Source organism: Macrotis lagotis, chromosome 3, assembly GCF_037893015.1.
Source record: "Macrotis lagotis isolate mMagLag1 chromosome 3, bilby.v1.9.chrom.fasta, whole genome shotgun sequence".
Taxonomy (NCBI): domain Eukaryota; kingdom Metazoa; phylum Chordata; class Mammalia; order Peramelemorphia; family Peramelidae; genus Macrotis; species Macrotis lagotis.
In genome coordinates, this window is record NC_133660.1 from 93,304,639 (window position 1) to 93,328,476 (window position 23,838).

Here is a 23,838-nt window from a genome sequence, read left to right on the forward strand (position 1 = left end):
TACATGCTAGCAAATGGAATGTCACTCTGTCCCTAGCTCTCAGCAACACCAGGCCAAAGGGGTAAGTGGTTGCCACGGCAGCCGTGAAATCAGAATCCCTGAGATGCTCAGACATCAAAGAGATTAACTGCACTTTTGATATAAGGAGGCAAGGTCCTAATGCTCTGTCACTTCTGCCATGTGAATAATACAATCCTTGAGCCTTGTAGACACTTTAATAGGACTTGACTTGTTTTACTCTATCCTCCCAATCCCATCGAGACTGTGCTTCAACCTGTCAACTCTGGTATCACATTCATAAAACATTCCTTTACTGCTTGTATTTCAAATTTGACTCTGGTTCCCTGGGGATCTCAGAGAAACTGCCAGAAGTCATTTCACTTGTCACCTTTAACAACCATCAGAAAGATGGAACTCCATCTGTCTATGATAGGCTCAAGTCTGCAGTTAACATTGCTGCAAGGCTAAGGGAGTTATTTACTCACCATTTATGTAAGAATGTTGAGTCAGGACACCAAATTGCCGTGCTTGGATAGGTTGTCATCACATCTACATACCATACAAAAGCCTGGAATATCAACTTACTTCCAGTGAACAGGACATTTTGGCCCTACTCAGCCTTTCACACGTAAAAAGTGATTATTTAAAAGGTAGAAATAGCATGACCTTTTCTTTAAAATAAACAAAAAATAATGAGTAACTGTCTTTTTCCCTCTCAGGTGTCTCTTTAGCGGTGCTGTGATGCATAAGTCATAATTATAAAATACTTTCCCAATATTCCAATGGATTTGTGATCTCATTTTTGATTTTTGGGACATTCTCATGATGCAATGTCTGACTCATCCAAGACTATTCATTCTATATGGCTCCTGTCCCTGTGACTCTTTCCAGCATAAGGATGACAATTAAGTACTTGGGCAGTTATTCATTATTTTGACCCTGTAAGTATTCCATTTTCTTTTTCATAAAATGAGTGATTAGAAGTCATCTACTCTAAACCCCTCTTTTCTTTTTATTCTTTAAGGATTGTTTTTTTAAAATTTTAAACAAATACAAACTGAAAAAAAGAAGAAAATTGCCACATAAATAGCAGACCTTAAGAGAAACATAAATTTCCATTTCAAGAAAACCCAAGTAATAAAAACTGCACATTGTTTTTAAAGTTGCCTAACTTTTCTTTCTTTCTGATTGATTTTCTTTTGTTCTCTCTTGTGCACATTTTACTTTATTGTTTCCTGTTCTTCCACCCCACCATAAAGAAGTCTACAATTGTATGCATATACACACATGCATACACACATATGCATGGATATCTATAAACATAAACATATACACTCCTACACATATAACATTGTACTATGCTTATTTCCACCTATCATCTCTTTTTCTGAAGGTGGATAGCATCTTCCTTCATAAGTCTGAGTCTTTCCATGTTTTTCTAAATCAACCAATTCATCATTTCCTATGCCATAGCAGTATTCCAAACCTATCACATCCTTAGAGATTGCCCAAAAAAGTTTTTCCTCAATTTTCTGAATGTAATTATATTTCTGTTTGCATAGATATTATCTAGATGAAATTTAATTTAAAATAATGAAATGATATTTTTATATATCAATGATGCTCTCCCTTATAATATGTTTAAACTCTGATTTTGAGAATGGAAGACAAGCATCAGTTTAAGCTCTCACATTGTTGAATTAACTTCTTTTGCTGGTTTTCCCTGTTTTTTTGAAATTCCTGAACTTTTATTCTTCCAGATGAACTTTGTTATTATTTCTCTAGATCAGTAAAATAAAATTTAGTAATTTAATTAGGATGAAATTGAATAGATTATTTAAGTAAAATTATCATTTTAAGGGGTGGCTAGGTGGCACAGTGGATAGAGCACTGGCCCTGGAGTCAGAAGTACCTAAGTTCAAATCCAGCCTTGGACACTTAATAATTATCTAGCTGTGTGGCCTTGGGCAAGCCACTTAACCCCATTTGCCTTGCAAAAAAAATGTCATTTTAAAAAATATACTATTATGAACAATAACTATTACTTCAACATATAGATCAGAGTTTATTTGTACAAATTATTTCATGTTTATTTTCATATTGTTCTTGTATTTGTTTTTGATATTATATACTGTCTAGGCTTGTTTTTAGTAATATTTTTGTCCATTTTCATTTTTTAAAATTATTTATTTATTTTAATCCATATGCACATAAATACTTTTAAGTTACAAAATTTCCTTCCACCCTCCCTTCCCACCCTTAGTGTGAGGAATTAGGATTAAGGGAAAGAGATAATTTTTATAAAGTGTTCATCATATTCTGAAGTGTTGGTTTTTCTTTTTTGTTTTGTTTTTCTTCCTCTGAATGGAATAATATTATTAGACGATAGCTGGTCTAATAACAGTTGTCCTAACTCTGAACTGCTGAGAGGAGCTATTTCCATTAAGGTTGATCATCTTATAATGTTGTTCTGCTCCCTTCATTCAGTAAATCATTCCATGTTTATCTGGAGTTCAACCATTTATGGTTTCTTATAGAGCAATAGTATTCTATAGGATTCATGTATCATAACTTATTTATCCATTTCCCCAATTTATTGGCATCCCCTCAATTTCCAATTCTTTGCCACCACAAAAAGCACTGCAATGAATATCTTGGAACATGTAGGACTTTTTTCTTTTTTTAATAATTTCTTCTGGATATGGAACTAGAATTGGAATTGCTGGGTCAAAGGGTATGAACATTTTTATTGCTATTTGGGCATGGTTCCATGTTACTCTCCAGAATGGTTGGATCCATTCACAATTACACCAGCAATGCATCAATGTTCCAATCTTCCCACAATCTCTTCAATATTGATCATTTTCCCTTTTCTCATCTTGGCCATGTCCTTCATTTCCTTTTCTTATTTTAAAGGTATGAGGCTAATGCCAAATAGGTTTATTACATTTAGAAAAAGAAAAAAGCACACTTAAATTTTAAAGGTATATCATCCAAAAGAAGGAGATGGTTAAGCCTTTGCTTCTTCAATGACAACTCCTAGCCCCCTAGCACAAGCCTCAGTTCATCCAACCAAGATGTTGGAAAGCAGAGCACACAGTTGTCCCCATCATTCCTAGGAGAGCAATGGAACCCACCAGGCCTCAATTCTGCTTGCTTGCTTCTCATGTGTATTAGCTGTAAGAATTACATACATGTCCAATTATCCATGCAAGTCCCAAACTAGAAATTAAGCAAGGATGGTAAACACCTCCAACAGCTAGAAAGAATAAATAAGAAGGATACACTTCAAAGGTATTCTGATGGGCTCACTGAATGCAATTAAAAAAGGTGGCCATTTTTGGGATCATTACTGTACATGGTAGAATACTCCACCTTGTACTTCTTCCAGGCTTTGCCTACATTGATAGCAAAATGAGTGACAAATATGAAGCTGGCAGCACCAGTGAGGACCCCAAAACCATATTCCTCTGAGAGGACTGCCATCTTGGCACTATATCACCTTTCCCCTACAGCTCTAAGCGGTCTCATGGAGAGTTGAGTAGGTAGGTAGGTAGCAGAGCCCTCTATACACAAACAAGAAGAGAGCCATGTCCTTTATTTTCAAAGAAGACCATGACATCAAGGAGGTGAGGCTATGATAGGTAACTAAAATGAATTTGAGGGCGAGTGCTGTGCTAAGTCATCTACCTCACTTTCTCCGCCTGAGTGATCTGGATTCTGTGGCCATATATGAATCAGGAAGACTGTAGATGGTCTTAGATGGGAGGCAGTCAGCTAGTAAAGGCTGGCACTCTATCCACTGTGCCAGGCCTTGGATATAGCCCTTGTCTTGGAGTCAGGAAGACAGGAGTTCGAATCCAGTCTCAGACATTGGTACTTACTAGTCATAATAAATTCTACTCCTGCCATTTATTTTATCTTTATGAGTTTCTCTCATTTTTATGTTTCCTAAATCCAATATATATATATATATATATATATATATATATATATATATATATATAAATATATATATAATTGAATTCAATTTTTAATCTTTTATTTATTTCCAATTTATAGATAACTTTGTCCCATTTATATTCTAAGATATATTACTTTTTGTGTATTTTCCTCCTTCCTGTTTTTTGTAACTATCCTCACCATAATTACCCTAGCTCTTCTTACTCCTAGTCTTTCCTTCTGTCCATTACCTTACCCGCCTATACTAAACCTACCCACCTCTCTAAAAGTCCCTCTCTTATCATTTCCCAAACCCTATTCCCTTTATCTTGTATTTCTTTTGGAATTTAGAAGATTTTATGTATATTTATGCATATGAATATGTATATGTCTGTATGGATATGTATATGCACATGAAAAGATTTTGGTCACAAAACCCAGAAAATTTCTTGATTCATTAAATGTTCCTTTTTTGTAAATTCAGAATTATACTTAATTTTGCTGGGTAAATTATCCTGGGTTTTAACCTCAGCTCTTTTGCTCTTTAGAATATAGTCTTTGTAGAGTTTCAGTCCTTCAGTGTTGTAGCTGCTAGGTCTTGAACAATCTTTATTACAGCTCCATGATATTTAGTTTGTTTTTCCTTTATTGCTTCCAATAATTTCTCCTTTTCTTTGGAGCTTTGAAACTTGACTGTGAAATTCGTGCAAGTTTTTCTACTGGGATTTCTTTCAGGTGATTAGTTGATTTTTTTTTCTATTTCTTCTTTGTTTTATTGTTCTAGAACTTCATGGTAATTTTCCATGATAATTTCTTGTAATATTGGATCAAGGTTCTATATTTTTTAATTTCAGGGAGTCTATTTGAATATTATTTCTCTACAAACTGTTGTCCAGAGCCATCATTTTTTTTTTTATTGAGATGCTTCATTTTCTCTTTTATTTTTCATTCTTTTGATTGTTTTTTATAATTTCTTGGTGTTTTAGAACATCATTATTCACCTTTCTTTACTCAATTTTAGGTTTTAAGAAATTATTTTTAATTCTTAAGTTTTTGATTCTCTATTATAAGTTGATTGACTTTATTTTCATATTCTTATTTTCTTGGATAGCTTTTTCCCCCCTAATTTTTCTTCAGTCTCTCTTATTTGAATTTTAAAGTCATTTTTAATTTCTTTTAAGACCTCTCTTTGTACTAGGGGCCATATGGTTTTTGTCATTGAAAAAGGAGTGACTTTTAATTTTGAATTTTTATTTAATATTTTGTTTTTCCCCACTTAACATAAATTTAAAAAATTAGTTCATTTTCAAAACTTTGAGCACCAAATTCTCTCCCTTCCTCCCTCTTCACTCTACCTCCCCTCATTGAAAAGATAAGCAATTTAATATAGGTTATAAATAGGCATTCCTGTAAGACATTTCATAATAATTAAGTTGTGAAAGAAAATACAGACCCCCCCAAAAAACACTCTATAAAAGTAAAGTAAAAAATGCATGCTTCAATCTATATTCAGACACCATCAGTTCTTCCTCTGGGGATGGATAATATTTTTCATCATAAGGCCTTCTGGGTGGTCTTGGATCATTGAATCGCTAAGAGTAGCTAAATCATTCACAACTGATCATCTTGCACTATTGCTGCAACTTTGCTTAGAGTACATTTCTACACCAGCTCAGGTAGGTCTTTCCATATTTTTCTGGTAGCATTATGCTCATCATTTCGTTTAGCAGAATATATTTCATCAAAATCACATACCATAAACTGTTCAATTATTTTCCAATTAACTCTTTGCCACCAGAAGAGAATTATACAAATTTTTATACATATTAATCTCTCTATTTTTATTTTGGTGGGGACACAGAGCACTAGTGGAATTGTGAGGTTAAAGGGTAGGGAGGTTTTTATAGTTTCTTTGTGCATAGTTCTAAATTGTTCTACAGGATGACTAAGTCCACAACTCCCCCAGCAGTACATCAATTTTTCATTTTTCCCACATCCTCTTGAAGATTTGTTATTTTTCTTTACTGTCCTGTAAGCCAATTTAATCAGTAGAAGATAGGAACTTAGAATTGTTTTAATTTGCTTTTCTCCTATCACTAGTGAGTTAGAACTTCATCATATGATTATAGATAGTTTTGATTACTTGATTTGAAAACTTCATATTTTTTGGTCATTTATCAATTGGTGAATGAATCTATTTTTATAAATTTTGCTTCATTATCTATATGTTTGAGAAATGAGGCATTTATCATAGAAAATTTTCCATTTTTTTACAATTACTACTTCAAACAGTATTTCCTCCATTCTATTTATTTTCTTGTTTGTTCTATTCTCTCTTTTCACCAAGTTTCTACCTATCACTTCAAGAAAGAGATACCAAAATGAAAAGTTCCGGAAATATTATAGCCAAGTTTCATAACTCCCAGGTCAAGGAGAAAATATTGCAAGCAGTCAGAAAGATAAGTTCAAGTATCATGGAACCACAGTCAGTATAATATAAGATTTAGTAATTTTTATATTAAAGGAGCACAGATCTTGGAGTATGATATTCTGGAGTGCTCAATCTACTCTCCCTTTTCTCACCCCTTTTTTCTTATCCCTTTCCCCTCCTATTTTTCTTGTAGGGTAAGATAGATTTTTATACCCAATTGAGTGTGTAGGTCTTTAAGTCAATTCTAATGAGAGTAAGTTTTAATGACTACTTTTTTTTTAGGTTTTTGCAAGGCAAATGGGGTTAAGTGGCTTGCCCAAGGCCACACAGCTAGGTAATTATTAAGTGTCTGAGACCGAATTTGAACCCAGGTACTCCTGACTCCAAGGCCGGTGCTTTTTCCACTATGCCATCTAGCTGCCCCTAATGACTACTTCTCATATACCTTCCCACTTCCCCTCAACTGCTAAAGTTTTTCTTTCTTCTTTTATGTGAGACAATTTTCCTCATTTTCCTCTCCCTTTACTCTTTTCCTAGTACATTGCCCTATAACCTGTTAATTTTCACTTTTTAAGATAACATTAACATTCCTTTATATTCAATTCACATATGTACACTGTCGAATGAGAAATTTCTTAGGTTTAACTTTATTAAGTCCCTTATGATTTCCTTTTCTTGTTAACATTTTTATGAGTCTCTTGAGTCATATTTGATGATCAAAATTTGTATACAGCTCTGTAGTTTTCATCAAGAATGTTTAAAAATCTTCAATTTCATTGAAAATCTATTTTTCCTCTGAAGGATTATATTTAGTTTTTTGGGGTAGATTATTTTTGTTTGCACACCAGAATATCATATTCCAAAACCTGTGCTCCTTTAATACAGAAACTACTAAATCTTGTGTTTTACTGACTAACGTTCTATAATGCTTGAACTTTTCTTTCTGGTTGCTTGCAATTGACCTGGGAGTTATGAAAATTGACTATAATATTTCTAGAAATTCTCATTTTGGTATCTCTTTTTATGAGGGGATAGGCAGATTCTTATAATTTCTTCTTAATCCTCCAGTTCAGTTTTCTTTCATTATTCCTGAAAGTTGATATCTAGGCTCTTTTTTTTTCTGATCATAGCTTTCAGGTAATCCAATAAGTTTTTATTTTCTCCTGAATCTATTTTCCAGGTCAGTTGTTTTCCCAATGAGATATTCCACATTGATTATTTTTTTTATTCTATTGGTTTCATTTTTATTGTTTCATTTTTTTCTCATAAAATCATTAGCCTTCATTTGTTCAGTTCTAATTTTCAAGGAATTATTTTCTTCAGTGAACTTTTTTTACTACCTTTTTATCATTTGGCTAAGTTGACTTATTAAAGAAGTCTTTTTTTTGCTCCAGTGAATTTTTGGACTCTTTAATTTGTCTAGGTCTGCTTCTTTTATTTATTTATTAAATTATATAATAATTTATTCACTTATTTTCACATTACTACAACAATCTTGTTTGAAAATAAACATAGGGGTGGCTAGTAAACATAACTCCCACTCTCCTGAAAAAGATAGAAAAACCAATCTGGGATGGATTGCATTCTTTATCATAAGTCCATCAGAAAAGTTGTTTCAATAATTGTAAGGGATTGTCATGTGGGAGTACTGTAAACTTTCATCACTTGGTGTTCTCAAGTACAGGAGCATTGTTTTACTGGTTGACTGGAGAATGCTACAGGAATGGGAGTGGACCAGGGACTGTGGAGGATATTTAAGCACTTGTATTTGGTTTAATAAATGGAGAACTTGGAGAATTTTCTGGCCTTGTCTCCCACCTCTTCTATATTCACCTGGGGAAGGATAAACTAGTCAGTAGGAACATAATAATTTTTTTCCATAGATGCTTTTGTTACTTGTAGTTCCCTCCATCCTATTCCTCTCCACTTCCATTTATTTCATTCTCTCTCCTTTCACCCTGTCCTTCTTCAAAAGTGTCTTATATCTGCCTAGCCTCTCCCATGATCTTCCTTCTCTTCTGTTATCTACAACTTCCATCTTCTCCCCCATCCCCCTTTTCCCATTCCTTTACTCTTCTTTTTCCTCTAGGATAAGATAAATTTCTATACCCTCTTAAGTATATGTTATTTCCTCTCTGAGCCATTTCTGATGAGAATGAAGGCTCACTCATTCCCCCTCACCTTCCTCCCTTCCACTCCATTATGAAAGCTTTTTCTTGACTCTTTTATGTGAAATAGCTTAGCCCATCCTACTTCTGCTTTCCCTTCCTCCCAGCACATTCCTTTAACCACATTGACTTCATCTTTATATTATATTATACCATTATATTCAGCTTCCTCCTGTGCCTTGTCTACATATGCTCCTTCTAACTGTTCTTATTAATGAGAAGGTTCATATGAGTTATCAGTATCTTCTTTCCATGCAGGAAAGAAGATGCAGTTCAACATCATTAATTCCCATAATTTGCCCTTCTTATCTATTCTCTCTATGCTTTACCTGAGTCCTGTACTTGAAGATCAAGCTTTCTGTTCAATTCTGATCATTTCAACAGGAAAGTTTGAAAGTTCCCTTTTTCATTGAATGTCCATCTTTTCATCTTAAAGAGAATGTTTAGTTTTGTTGGGCAGTTGATTCTTGGTTGTAATCCAACCTCTTTTGCCTTCTAGAATATCATATTCCAAGCCCTATAAACCCTTAGTGGAGACACTGCCACCTGTCCTAGTGGAATAGACCCTTTCCACAGATCTACCAATTTATCTTGGGCTGGAAGATTGTTTCACTCAACCTTTCTGTAGGTTCTGCTCCTCTTAATTTGGTTGGGCATAATTTTATGGCTTTTGAAGTTGTTTGTGCATAGAACTTCTGAAAATTCTGATTCCATGGTACAATGTTGGCTCTTCCCCTTGATCTGCTCCCAAGTCTGCTTCTTAAGACATTCTTCTCTCATTCTCTCATTGGCTTTTTGTATGTCTTTTACCATTTAACCCAGTTTGTTTTTAAGGTATTATTTTCTTCACTATTTTTTGTATCAAGTTGTTGGCTATAATTTCCTTTCAGCACTCTCTTCCAAATTTTTTCCTCTGCCTCTTTTTATTATGTAAATATTTTATTAGTTTTCTAATTATATGCAATAGTAATTTCTACCTATCATTTTTGTAAGGTTTTAAATTTTACAATTTTTTCTCTTCCTTCTCCCCTCCCCCCACCATAAGGCAATCTGATAGTCTTTACTTTGTTTCCATGCTATGCATTGCTCAAAACTGAATTTGTTGAGAGTAGAAACATATCTTTGAGGAAGAAATAAAATATTAGAGATAGCAAAGTTATGAAGTACATAAGAGTGATTTTTTTTCTTTCAATCTTCTTTCTTTTTTGTTTATTTATATTATATTATTACAATAATTTTGTAATAAGAGTAAACATAACCCTCTTCCCTCCCCAAGAAGATGAAAATCCTCAAGAATAGTGAAAGAGAGAGAAAAAATGTACTTCAATCTGTGTTCAGATTCTAGTGACTATGTCTCTGGGGTGAGTTGCCTTCTTTATCATAAATCCACCAGAGAGAAGTTGCTTCAATATTTTTCCCACAGTTGCTATTACTAGCTGTATTTTCCACAACTCTATTCCTCCTCATTCTCATTTATTTTATTCTCTCTTTCTCCTTTTATCCTGGCCCTGTCCAAAAGTGTGTTGTATCTGAGTACCCTCTCCCACAATCTTCCTTCTCTTCTATCACCTATTCCCCCACTCCCTCCCCACATTCCCCCTTATCTCATCTTCTCATTTGTCTCTAGGGTAAGATAGATTTCCTCATGCTATTTAGTATGTATGTCATTTTCTCTGAGCCATTTCTGATGAGAATGAAGGTTCATTCATCCCCCCTTGCCTTCCCCCTTTCCACTCCATTGAAAAACTTTTTCTTGACTCTTATGTGAAATTTCTTAGCTTCATCTTCATCTCCTTTCCCTTCCTCCCAGTACTTTCCTTTATCATTCATTGACTCCATCTTTTTACTATATTATACCATAATATTATTCTCTTTCCTGTGTCCTGTCTATATATTCTCCTTCTAACAGCTCTTATAAATGAGAAAGTTCATATGAGTTATCAATATCTTCTTCCCATGCAGGAATACAAACAGTTCAACATCATCAAGTTCCTCATAGTTAGTCCTTCTCTCCCACTCTCTCTATGGTTCACCAGAATCCTGTACTTGGAGATCAAACTTTCTGTTCATCTCTGGTTGTTTCAATAGGAAAGTTTGAAAGTCCCCTGTTTCATTGAAAGTCCATCTTTTCCCCTGAAAGAGGATGTTCAATTTTGCTGGGTAGTTGATTCTCGTTTGTAAACCAGGATCTTTTCCCTTCCAGAAGATCATATTCCAATCTCTATGAGTCCTTAATGTAGATGCTGCCAGATCCTGTGTAATCTTGACTAGGGAGCCTCAGAAGTTGAATTCTTTGTTTCTGGCAGCTTTTAGAATTTTCTCTTTGACTTGGGAGTTTTGGAACTTGGCTATAATACTATTTCCTGGAAATTTTTCTTTTGGGATCTCTTTCAGGAGGTGACCAGTGAATTCCTTCAATTTCTATTTTGCCCTCTGCTTCAAGGATCTCAGGGCAATTTTGCCATATTATTTCTCTTTTTTTCATATTATTACTTGAAAAATGAAGTCTAAGCTCTTTTTCTGATCATGATTTTCAGGTAGCCCAATAATTTTTAAATTATTTCTTCTGGATCTGTTTTCAAGGTCAGTTGCTTTTCCTAATGAGATATTTCATATTTTCTTCTACATTTTAACTTTTTTGGAAGAGTTTTATTTCTTCCTGATTTCTTACGAAGTCATCACCTCCCATTAGTTGCAATCTGCATTTGAAGGAGTTATTTTCATCACAGAACATTTTTATCTCCTTTTCCACCCAATAAATTCTGCTTTTTAAGGCATTCTTCTCCTCATTTGCCTTTTGTTTTGCTTTTTCCATTTGTTCTAAACTGGTTTTTAACATAGTACTTTCTTCAGTATTTTTTTTGTATTTTTTTCACCAAGCTGCTGATTTGGTTTTCATGATTTTTCTGCATCACTTTCATTTCTCCTCCCATTTTTTTTCTAACACCTCCCTTAATTTCTTTTCAAAGTCTTCTTCGAGCTCATCCATAGTCTGAGACCATTTTCTATTTCTCTCAGAGGGTTCAGATGAGGAAGCTTCAGTTTTGTTGTCATCTGATTATGTGTTTTGGGCCAAACTGCAACCTGGATCCGAGTGTGTATAAACAGCAGAGTCCTGCCCCAGGGAGAGCAGAGATATTTCTGCAGTCTCCTCTTAACGCCTTCCCATCTGTGGGTTGTGCTCGGGAGCTCCAGGCTGATTTCTTCCAATGCTTGCTGCAAGTTCTATGACTACTGCTCCTCACTCCACACTCATTCTGATGTAGAAGAATTCTCTCACTGCCCCTTAAAGCTATTCCAGGTGATCCCTGTGCTGGGCTGGACTGCACTGGGGCTGGGGCTTTTTTCCAACTCCAGGTCCCGATGAAACACACCTTTCCTGCAGAGCTTCTAAGTTTTCTTGGACTAGGCAAATGTATTACTCAGTCTTTCTGTGGGTTCTGCCCCTCTAAATTTTGGGTAGAGTCATAGTTTTAAGGCTTTTGGAGTTTCTGGAGGAAGGAGTTCCCAGGAAATGCTGCCTTCACATCATCATCTTGTCTCTGCCCCCCAAGAAGAACTTTTGAAAAAAAATTGAAGGTAATAATCTTTGATCTTTGTTTAAAATCCACAGTTCTTTCTATAGTTACAGATGGTATTCTCCATCACAGATACCCTAAAATTGTCCTTGATTATTGCACTCCTGAAATGAGCAGGTCCATTAAAGTTGATCATCACCCCTATGATGCTTTTAGAGTGTATAATATTCTTCTGGTTCTGCTCATCTCACTTAGTATCAATTCATGAAAATTTTTCCAAGCTTCTCTAAAATCCCATTCCTCCTGGTTTGTAATAAAGCAGTAGTGTTCCATGACATACGTATACCACAATTTGTTCAGCCATTCCCCAATTGTTGGACATCCCCATCAATTTCCAATTATTTGCCAGCACAAACAGAGCTGCTATGAATATTTTTATTCAAACAATGTTTTTACCCTTTTTAAAGATCTTTTCAGGGTACAGAGCAGTAAAGGTATTGCTGGATCAAAGGGGACACACAATTTTATTGCCTTTTGGGTATAATTCCAAATTGCTCTCCAGAAAGGAGTTCACAGTTCATCAGTTCACAGCTCCACCAACAATGCATTAGTGTCTTAGATTTCCTACATCCCTTCCAATTTTGATCATTGCTCTTTCTGGTCATATTGGCCAATATGAGAGGTGTGAGGTGGGACTTCAGAGATGCTTTAATTTGCATTTCTCCTTATCAGTAATGATTGAGAACAATGTTTTATATGGCTATGGATTGCTTTGATGTCCATATTTGTAAATTGCCTTTGCATATCCTTTGACCAATTGTCAATTGGAGAATGGCTTTTTTTTTATAAATTTGACTGTGTTCTCTATATATTTTACATATGAGTCCTCTGGCAGAAACAGTAGTTGTAAAATTGTTTCCCAAATTTACTACATTTCTTTTGAACTTAGTTACAGTGATTTTGTGTAAAAGCTTTCCAATTTAATGTAATCAAAAGTAACCAGTTTGTTTTTAATGATGTTCTCCATCTCTTCCTTTGTCATAAAATGCTCCCTTTTCCACAAATTTGACAGGTAATTTATTCCTTGATCTCCTAGTTTGCTTATAATATTGTCTTTTATGTTTAAATACTACCCATTTTGATCTTATCTAAGTATAGGGTGTGAGATGTTGGTCTAATCTAAATTTCTGTCGTACTATGCTCCGATTTTCCCAGTTTTTATTGAAGAGTAAGCTCTTATCAAAGAGCAGATTACTATAATCATTTCCTGCTGTATGTTTTGCTCCTAGTCTATTCCACTGATCTACTGCTCTTTTTCTTAACCAGTACCACAGAGTTTAGATTATTGATGCTTCATAATGTAATTTTAGATCGGGTAAGGCTAAGCCAACTTCTTTTACCCTTTGTTCATGAAATTCCTGGATATTCTTGACTTTTTGTTTCTCCATATGAATTTAGTTATAATTTTTTTGAGCACATTGAAGTATTGTTTTTGGAAATTTGATAGATATGGCACTAAATACATATTTTAATTTAGGTAGAACTGTCGTTTTTATTATATCAGATTAGTCTATCCATGAACAGTTGGTATTTGCCCAGTTATTTAAATTTGATTTTATTTGTGTGAAAAGTGTTTTATAGTTGTTTTCATAGAGTTTCTGAGTTGGTCTTTGCAGGTAGACTCCCAAGTATTTTATATTGTCTGAAGTTATTTTATTTTTTTTAAATTGTTTTGCAAGGTAATGGGGTTAAGTGGCTTGCCCAAGGTCACACAGCTAGGTTAAGTGTCTGAGGTTGGATTTGAACTTAGGTATTCATGACTGCAGGGCCAGTGCTCTATGCACTGCACCACCTGGCCACCCCCTGAAGTTATTTTAAATGGGATTTCTCTTTCTTGCTCTTGCTGTTGCATCTTGCTAGTAATATAAAGAAATGTTGAGGATTTTTGTGGATTTATTTTATATCTTGCAACTTTGCTAAAATTACTAATTGTTTATAGTATATTTTAGATGACTTTTTAGCATTCTTTAGGTAGATCAACATGTCATCTGTAAAGAGTAAGAGTTTTGTTTCTTCCTTTCCAAAGTCTAATTCATTCAATTTCTTTTTCTGCTCTTATTGATGATGCTAACTTTTCTAACACAGTATTGAATAGTAGTGGTGATAATGGGTATCCTTGTTTCAACCCAGATCTTATTGTAGATGCTTCAAGTTTATAACTATTATATATCCCCATTATATATTATTGATGGTTTCAGATAGATACTGCTTATCATTCTAAGAGACAATCCATTTATTTCTACACTCTATAGTGTTTTTAGTAGGAGTGGGTATTGTATTTTGTCAAAGGCTTTTTCAGCATCTATTGAGATAATCATATGATTTCTGTTGGGTTTGTTATTGATGTAGTCAATTATACTGGCAGCTTTCATAATATTGAACCAACCTTGCCTTCTTGGAATAAATCCTGCTTGGTCATAGTGTATTATCCTAGTGATAACTTGTTGCAATCTCATTCCGAAGATTGTATTCAAGAATTTTACACCCATATTCAGTAGGGAATTTGGTCCATAAATTTCTTTCTCTGTTTTGACTCTTCTTGGTTTAGGTATCAACATCATATTGGTGTCATAGAAGGAGTAGGCAGAGTTCCATCTTCACCCATTTTTCCAAAGAATTTATATAGACCTATCATTCCTAGAGTTCACTTGTGAATCCATTTTGCCCTGTAGGTTTTTTCATAGGGAGTTCATTGATGACTTGTTGAATATCTTTGTTCTGAGATAGAGTTATTTAGATATTTAATTTCCTCTTTATTTTACCTATGAAACATATTTTTGTAAATATTCATCCATTTCACTTAGATTATCAACCTGATTGGCAAACAGGTGGACAAAATGGTTCCAAGTTATTACTTTCATTTCCTCATCATTTGTGTTGAGTTTACTCTTTTCGTTTATGGTATTAGTAAGTTGGTTTTCTTCTTTCTTTAAGTGAAATTAACCAGTTTTATCTATTTTGTTGTTTTTTTCATAGAACCAACTCTTGTTTATCTTTATTAGTTCTTTCCTTTATTAGTCCTGTTATTTATGTTTTCTTGCTTTTGATTTTATTAATTTCTTCTCTAATTTTTAGAATTGCTAATTTGATATTTAAATGAGTAGGTTTAATTTGTTCTTTCTCTATTTTATTCCTGTAAGAATTTAGAGATATCTAATATCCCCTAATAAGTGCTCTGGTTGTATCCCATAAGTTTTGGTATATTGTCTCCTTATTGTCATTTTCTAGGATGAACTCATTAATTCTATCTATAATTTGTTGTTTGGTCCACTCATTCTCTTTTTTTTAGGTTTTTTTTTTGCAAGGCAAATGGCTTGTCCAAGTAGTTTGTCCAAAGCCACACAGCTAGGTAATTATTAAGTATCTGAGGCCAAATTTGAACTCAGGCACTCCTAACTCTGGGGCTAGTGCTCTATCCACTGTGCCATCTAGCCTCCCCATCTACTCCTTCCTTAAAATGAGGTTATTTAATTTCCAATTAGCTTTAGGCATATCTCTCCATGACTCATTATTGCATGTCATTTTTTATTGCATTATAGTCTTAGAAGGAAGTATTCACTATTTATGCCTTTTTTTATATGATTATGTAGTTTTTATGCCTTAGTACATGGTCAATTGTGTAGGTGCCATGTACTGCAGAAAAAAATGTATATTTCTTTCTGTGCCCACTCAATTTTCTCCATTGGTCTATCATGTCTAGTTTTTCTAACATTCTATTTTCCTCCTTAACTTCCTTCATGTCTATTTTATGGTTAAATATATCTAATTCTGAGAGATGGAGGTTGAAGTTTCCCACCAGGAGAGTTTTGCTGTCTATGTCTTCTCCTCTAAACATCTCTAAGAATTTGGATACTATACCACTTGGTGCATGGATATTTAGTACTGAAATTGCTTCACTGTCTATAGTACCTTTTAGGAGGATATATTTTCCTTCCTTATCTCTATTAATGAGATCTATTTTTGTAGCTGCCTTTTTCACTTCATTTGAAGGATAATATATTCTGATCCAACCTTTTACCTTTCCTCTGTATGTATCTCTATTCTTCAAATGAGTTACTTATAAGCAGCATATTGTAGGATTCTGGTTTTTAATCCATTCTGCTATTCACTTATGTTTTATGGGAGAGTTCATTCCATTCACATTCAAAGTGATAATTACTACCTCTTTCTTGCCCTCCATGATATCTTTCTTCCTTTTGAATTTTTCCCTTTTTTTTACTTTATCCATATTCCCCAGTATTTTGCTTCTGAATACCAGCTTCTTCTGTTTTTTTTTTTGCTTTGCCCCTTCTTTCTTCCCTTCCTTCTGTTGGTTCTTCTTTTTCTCCCCTTCCTCCCCTTTTCCCTCTTAATACTTGAAATTTAAGATAAGTCTCTAAATTTAACTAAGTGTCTGTGTGTGTGTGTGTGTGTGTGTGTGTGTGTGTGTGTGTGCCTGTGTGTGTGTTTTAATCCTTCTTTGAGCCAAATCTGATGAGAATAAGTTTCAGGTGGTTCTTACTTCCTCCCTTCTTCCCCTCTACTGCAATAGTTCCTTTGTATCTCTTTATGTGATGTGATTCAGTCTCCTCCATCCTCACATCTCTTTACTGTACCCTTTTGTTAAGAAATATTATTTTTACATCATTCTATCAGTCACAAAAAGTCATAAGTGTCTTCTTCTGGCTAACTATATTCTCTCTAATAGAGTTACAAATCTCAAGAGTTATAAGAAGCCTTCTCCCAGGTGGGGAAATAGCCAGTTTCATCTTATTGGATTACAGTTTTTTTTAGCCTTTTTTACCTTGTCATATATCTCTTGAGTCTCCTGTTGGAAGTCCAAATTTTCTATTTAGCATTGATCTTTTCATCAGGAAAATTTGGAAGTCTCCTATTTCATTAAATGGCCATCTTTTCCCCTAGAAGAGAAGACTCAGATAGTGAATTCCTGGCTGCATTCCATGCTCCCTTATTATTTAGAATATTGCATTCCAGGTCCCAAAGGAGCCCTTAATGTTGATGCAGCCAGGTCCTATGTAATACTTACTGTGACTCCTTGGTATTTAAATTGTTTCTTTCTGTCTGCTTATAGAATGTTCTCTTTTATCTGATATTTCTGGAATTTGGCCACAATGTTTCTTGGTGGTTTCATTTTGGGATCCCCTTTCAGAAGGGGATCAATGTATCTTTTCAATAACTACTATTGGTTCTAGGATAACAGGGCAATTCTCCTTCCCTATTTCATGAAGTATCGAGCCCAGACAATTTTTCCTCCTCAATCTTTTCAAGAAGTTCAGTGATTCTTAAGTTGTCTCCCCTAGATGTATTCTCAAGGTCAGTTGTTTTGCTGATAAAGTATTTTACATTTCTTTCTTTTTTTTTGCTTTTTTGGTCATGTTTAACCAATTCTTGTCTCATGAAGTCATCTGTTTTGACAGATTCCAAAATATTTTTTAGAGAAGAATTTTCTTTATTTACCTTTTGTAATTCATTTTTGTATTTTCAATGTTTGAAGGACTTTTCCATTTGCCAAATTATGTTTTTGACAGAATTATTTTCTTTTTGCACTTTTCCTATAGTATTTTCATTTTCTTGTTGCAAGATAATTATTTTCTCTTGCAAAGTATTTATTTCCTCTTGTGTTTCTTTTCCCAATTTTTCCAATTGATATTTTTAGGGATTTTTTTTGGCAAGGCAATGGAATTAAGTGGCTTGCCCAAGGACACACAACTAGATAATTAATAATTGACTGAGGCCAGATTTGAACTCAGGTACTCCTGACTCCAGGGCTGGTGCTCTATCCACTGAGCCACCTAGCCAGCTCTCTAATTGATTTTTCTTAGGTTTTTGCAAGGCAATGGGGTTAAGTGGCATTCTCAAGGCTGCACAGCCAGGTAATTATTAAGTGTCTGAAACTGGATTTGAACCCAGGTACTCCTGACTCCAGGGCCGGTGCTTTATCCACTGTGCCACCTGGCCGCCCCCTCCTCTAATTGATTTTTAAACTCCTTCCTGATCTTGTTCATGAAGAAGAGTCTTCCTGGGCTGGGGACCAATTCATTTTCCTTCTCTGATATTCTGGTTCTCTGTGAGTTAGGATCTTTGTCTTCAAGGTAACTTTCATTGGATTCCCCTTTTCACTGGCTTTTCTTCATTTTCTTAGGATTTTATTTTGGGGGAGGGGCTGGTTTACAGACACAGAGTTGAAATACCTGCATGCTTTGCTCACTAGGCTTAGTAACACCAAGTTAGACCTTCCAGTAAGGGATGCAAGATGCTTTCTCTGGAGTGTCTGTTACCCTGCCAATTTTTAGGCCTGGATGGGGGGCGTTGAGGGGCACAGTATAATCCAGGTTATCTTTGAACAATGTGGCCTGGGTCCTTGGGCTATATAGTTAATCTCCTTCATCCTCAATTAGCCCTGGGGGGACATCTGCTACTAACACCTGAGCCTGGGGGTGTGGAGGGGTTGTTACTGTGTTTCTCCCATAGGAATGGGGAGAGGGGACTCAACTGGAAACATGGGGACTTCACTGAAAATATAGGGACTCATGGCCCTGGTCTTCTAGACCAGGTGAAATGACTGGATCAATGATTAGCTGATGTGCTAGAAGTGTCCCACCACATAAAAGATATGCTTCTGCACTGGCACTCTCTCTGCTGCTGTCACACACACACACACACACACACACACACACACACACACACACACACACAATGGCTCCCATTGCTGTTCTCAGGTTTGTCCCTGGGCCTCACCCAGTCATCCCTGCACTTAGCTCTCTGCCTCTGGCCCTGACTTGCCCATGCACCCCTGAGACAGACTTTGTTGGTAGATGTTTTTCTCCTAGGTTCTTCTCTGGGTACTGTGGATCTAAATTCTATTAAGTTGTTTGGTTCGGGTTCTGAGTGAAAGCCAGGAGAACTTGAGGCAGTGCCTGGCTTCTCTCTGCCATCTTCTCCTCTACATCTTCTCCTCTACATCTTTTACTTGATTTTCAAAAACCTTTTTGAACTCTTTCATGACCTGATGCTAATTCATATAAGATTAATAAATAATAAAAAAGATGAAGATAAAAAATAGAAGAGATTGTAAAATATTGTATAAGAAAAATGACTTATCAAAAAAATGAAAACTTAAGAATAGTCATACTACCTGAAAACTATCATAGAAAAATAATTTTGAAACAATAATGTAAGAAATAATTTAAAAAATTGTCTTGACATGTTAGAACAAGAGGAGAAAACAGAAATAGAAAAATTTACTAATCATTACTTGAAAGAAACACTACGAGGAAAACCACATTAAAATCATGACCAAATTCTGAAATCTCACAGGTTAAGGAGAAATATAAGCAACATCAAGCACAATTCAGATACAGTGGGAAGAAGTAATTTTGAGATTTGAGGAAGGATTGTTGCTTTCAGGAACTGTCATAACAATGATACACACAAACATAAAACAAAGATCAGGAGTAGAATTCGTTATTTGAAAAAGCAGGGTAATAAAGATAATCTTATTTAATAAAGTTAAAGCTAAAAGAGATTTAATCACAATTAGAATTACACAAGACCTATTAACAACTACAATAAAAGACCACAGATCTTGGAATAATGTGTGTGTGTGTGTGTGTGTGTGTGTGTGTGTGTGTACATATATATGTATATATAAATAATTTTTTAATTATTTATTTTTATAACTACATGCAAAGATGGTTTTCAACAATCATTTTTGTAAGGATTCGAGTTGCATATTTATCTCCCTTCATCTTGCTTCTCCCCTTCCCCTGACAGAGATCAATCAAATATAAGTCATTCATGTATAACTATGTTAAATATCGTGAAAGAATTATCAGAACAAAAAAAGGGGAAAAGCATGTGATAAAAGATCATAAAACATAAAACAAAATTTTAAATCGAAAATAGTAAACTTTGATATTCATTCAGACTCAATGGTTCCTTTTCTGGATGTGGATGGTATTTTTCATCATAAGTCCTTTAGAATTGTCTTTGATTTTTGTACTGTTGAGATGAGCAAGTCCATCGTAGTTGATCATCACACAATGTTGCTGTTAATGTGTATAATGTTCTTCTGGTTCTGCTCACTTCAATCAGCATCAGCTCAAGCAAGACCTTCCAGCCTTTTCTGAAGTCCCATCCCTCATGATTTCTTTCAGAACAATAGTACTCCATCACATTGATATACCCCAATATATTCAGCTATTCCCCAATTTATGGACATCCTCTCAATTTCCAATTGTTTGCCACTATTGAAAGAATTGCTATAAATACTTTTGTGCACATGAGTTTTTTTCTTAACTCTTTCTTGTGATCACTTTGGGATGTAGACTTGCTGGTATTGCCAGATCAAAAGTTATTCACATTTTATTTTATATATTGAAGAGCAAAACAACAGGGGTTACAGATGAAAACATAACCTGTAAAGTTAAGCATGATCCTAAACAATGAGAACAAAAAAGACATTCAATATATTGTTAGACTGTCAGAATTTTAATAAAAAATCTTACATCCAAGATTCAAGAGAAATATAAGCTAAACATTAATGACTAATTACAAGGAACTCAGGAAAGACATTACGTTTGCTATTTATTTATAGAACTGTAAGCCATATGTCTAAGACTTTTATTTGTAATAGAGTAGTTCAAAAGAAAGATTTGGATAGAGTTGAGTATGATCTGATTCTAAAATGTAAAATGGTGTAGGAAAAGACAAAAAAGTAAGTATCTCATATATAAGTAAAAATGAAAAAGTTAGAGAGTGAGGAACTTGGATAATGGAGATTATAGAAGGAGTGTAAGAGAGGGATTCTTGGAGGGGGTAGGTTAAGGAATATGAAGACTAGGTAGTGAATAGAAGAAAAGAAAAGGAGGGAGGAGAGGGGTTGTTGCTTTCAGGAAATTTCATAGCAACGAGAGGTTCATCCAAATATAAAACAATGATCAAGACTAGGATTTATTATATTAAAAGATTATGGACAATAATCATGATTTCAGATGAAGTTATACCTAAAATAGATTTAATCAAAAGGAAAACAAATTGAGAGATTCCATCATATATCAGCAATATAATTCAATATTTTTTAGACTATTTAAAAAAAAAACTAGACAGTATAAGGTTGCTGTGGTGCTGTGGTGGTGTGGTGCTGTGGTGGACAAAATGATGAGCTGCAGATTTAAAGTTTTTGACTTATTAAGGAAGATGCTATTCACCTTCAGAGATACAGAAGAAAAAGAGGAAATAAGCACATTATGGTCTTACATATATATATATATATATATATATATATATATATATGATTATAGATATCTATGAATATGCATTTACCTATGTATATGTAGGTACATATAAAATGTATATTTGTGGATGCATATGTGTATAATATGTATAAGTGAGTATATGCATGAGTACATGCATACACATGTATGCAAACATAGCAATACATATGCATGTGTAGGTACTGTTTATGCATATATGTGTATGTATAAAGACACCTACATGTTGGTTGCTTGGTTGGTTCTTGTCCTTTGTTATCAAAGAAGACCAAAATGACTCACTATGTTATAGAATATTTCACTGTGGTTGATCATATCAATAGAAGCTTGGAATGCTCTACCATAACTCAGGCACAAATAGTCCATGTGAACACTGGGTTATTTACTCTACACTTCTCTATCTCATATTTCCTTTGAACTACTTCAATTCTGTCTTGTTTATAGAATTCAACACCATCTCTGTTGAGGGCATGCCACAATAGACAGTCCTTTGCCAGTATCTCTCATGCTTAAGAGATATCTTCAAGATGGTGGTCAGTCCACTGTAGTTTTTCTCTCCATGATGTTATTTGAATGCTTGACAGTTTGGTTTGAGAAATAACTTTAGTGTCTGGTATCTTCTCCTGCCTGGTGATCTTCAGAGTCTTCCTAAGAGAATTTAAATAGAAGCATTTCATTTTCCTGACATGATGCTGGTAGCTTGACTATGTTTCACAGGCATACAGCAATAGGTCAGCACAAAAGCTCTTTAAAACTTCAGTTTGGTAGTCGATCTAATAACTCTTCTCCCCCACACTTTTTTTTTTATTCTAATTCGTGGGTCTTTTAAGAGAGGTAGATGTTCTCTGCTCCTGCTCTAAGGAGACATATATTTATCATTCTCCAGACCTGTGCCCTGATCTATGAATAACCACAAGTACTCCCTCTGTCCTGGATCTGTAAGGAGGTTCTTCTCTCCATTACAACATCAAGCTCTGTTAGTCTTAGTGCTCCTCCTTACCTTGGGGCTGACACCCAGGGCTGCAATCTGGATCTTAGTATGTGCAAAGTCACAGAGTACTGCCTAAGGGCTAGCAATGAGACCATTGTAATCTCGTTTTGACTTACTGTTTTACTTCTTCTCTGTCTCTGGCCACAGAGCTGCAAAAAGGACTGCTGCCATTGCTGATTCAGTGACTCCCTAGACTTGTTCCTGGTTTGGGTGGGGAGTGGGGTGGTTAGGCCTGCCCTGGATTGTGCTCTATTCCCAGTCTGATACAACAGATCTTTTCTGTTGAACTTCTAAATTGTCTTTGGTTAAAGAATTGCCTCACTGCATCTTTTTTTTAATGGGTTCTGATGTAGTAGAATTTGTTTTGAGTCATTATTTACAGTTATTTAGAGGGATTTGGGGGAGAGATCAAGTGAATTCCTAACTTTACTTAGTTAACTTGCCTTTGCCTCTAGGAGTGAATTTTTTTATCTCCATTATCTTCCTCTGAATAAGAACCCAAATATTTTCTATCCCCATTTTAACTATCTATGGTTATTTCTCCTTTGCTTATTCATTTTTATTGATTTGTTTGTTTTTCTAATTTTGTTTTTAGAAGTTATTAATGTAATGAAATTGTTATCATGAGGAAGGGTAAATGATGTCCCAAGTCTCAAGTCCTACTTACTGTTATTTTCCAAGTTGTGTCTTGGGGTACAAACTTTGGATTTGCCTCTCCACTCATAAGTCACAGTTAGGGCCCCCAGCCATATTGTCCCACAAATGATCCTGCTCCCTGTGGTCCCTCCAGTGGCTAAAAACCGTCCTCTCTCCCTTGAATTCAGGGACTCTGCTATCCTGCTAATACCACAGTCAGCAGAGTCCCTGCCCTTGCTGTTGTATTCACCAGGTGTGTGCTAAGCCCCTTCTCTTTGCAGCCATAGCCCAGGACATATCTGGTTAGATGTCATGCTTGGCATCTCTCCACAATGAAACGTCCTTCAATCTTATCCTGCTCAGCTGTCAGACCCTGACTCTGTTGCAAAATAAAAGTTTCTGAGACAGAGGCTATCCTCCACCCAGTTGTCCCATAATTTACTGTTTGTTGATTCTGCAGAGTTGACCTGGAAGTGTTTGTACTACACTCTGGCAGAACCTCTAACCCAAGAGATCAGGTCTTAGGAGGACAGCTGGTTTATTTCTATTGCTCTGAGTTGCTGTTCTGTTTTGGTTTTGTTTTTGTTTTTTTTTTTTGGCTGTTTGTTTTTGGAGGAAGTTTGGAGAGTGTAAAGTTTTATGACCTAAGCTGCATTCTTTCCAGACTCCTCTTAACCCCTCTTAATGCAAATGAGGGAAGCAAGAGTCATAGTGGTTAAGTAATAAGTCTGTAGTCACTTAGGCAATAAATATTCAAGATGATATTTGAACCAAGGTCATCCGAGTCCAAATCCAGTTTGTTTTTTACTGTATAATTCTT

At 35.0% G+C, this 23,838-nt stretch overlaps 1 pseudogene; it reads right to left on the reverse strand.

Annotated features, from left to right (window-relative positions):
- Positions 1-3,026: 3,026 nt before the first annotated feature.
- Positions 3,027-3,486, reverse strand: LOC141516168 (glutathione S-transferase 3, mitochondrial pseudogene; annotated as a pseudogene).
- Positions 3,487-23,838: the final 20,352 nt, after the last annotated feature.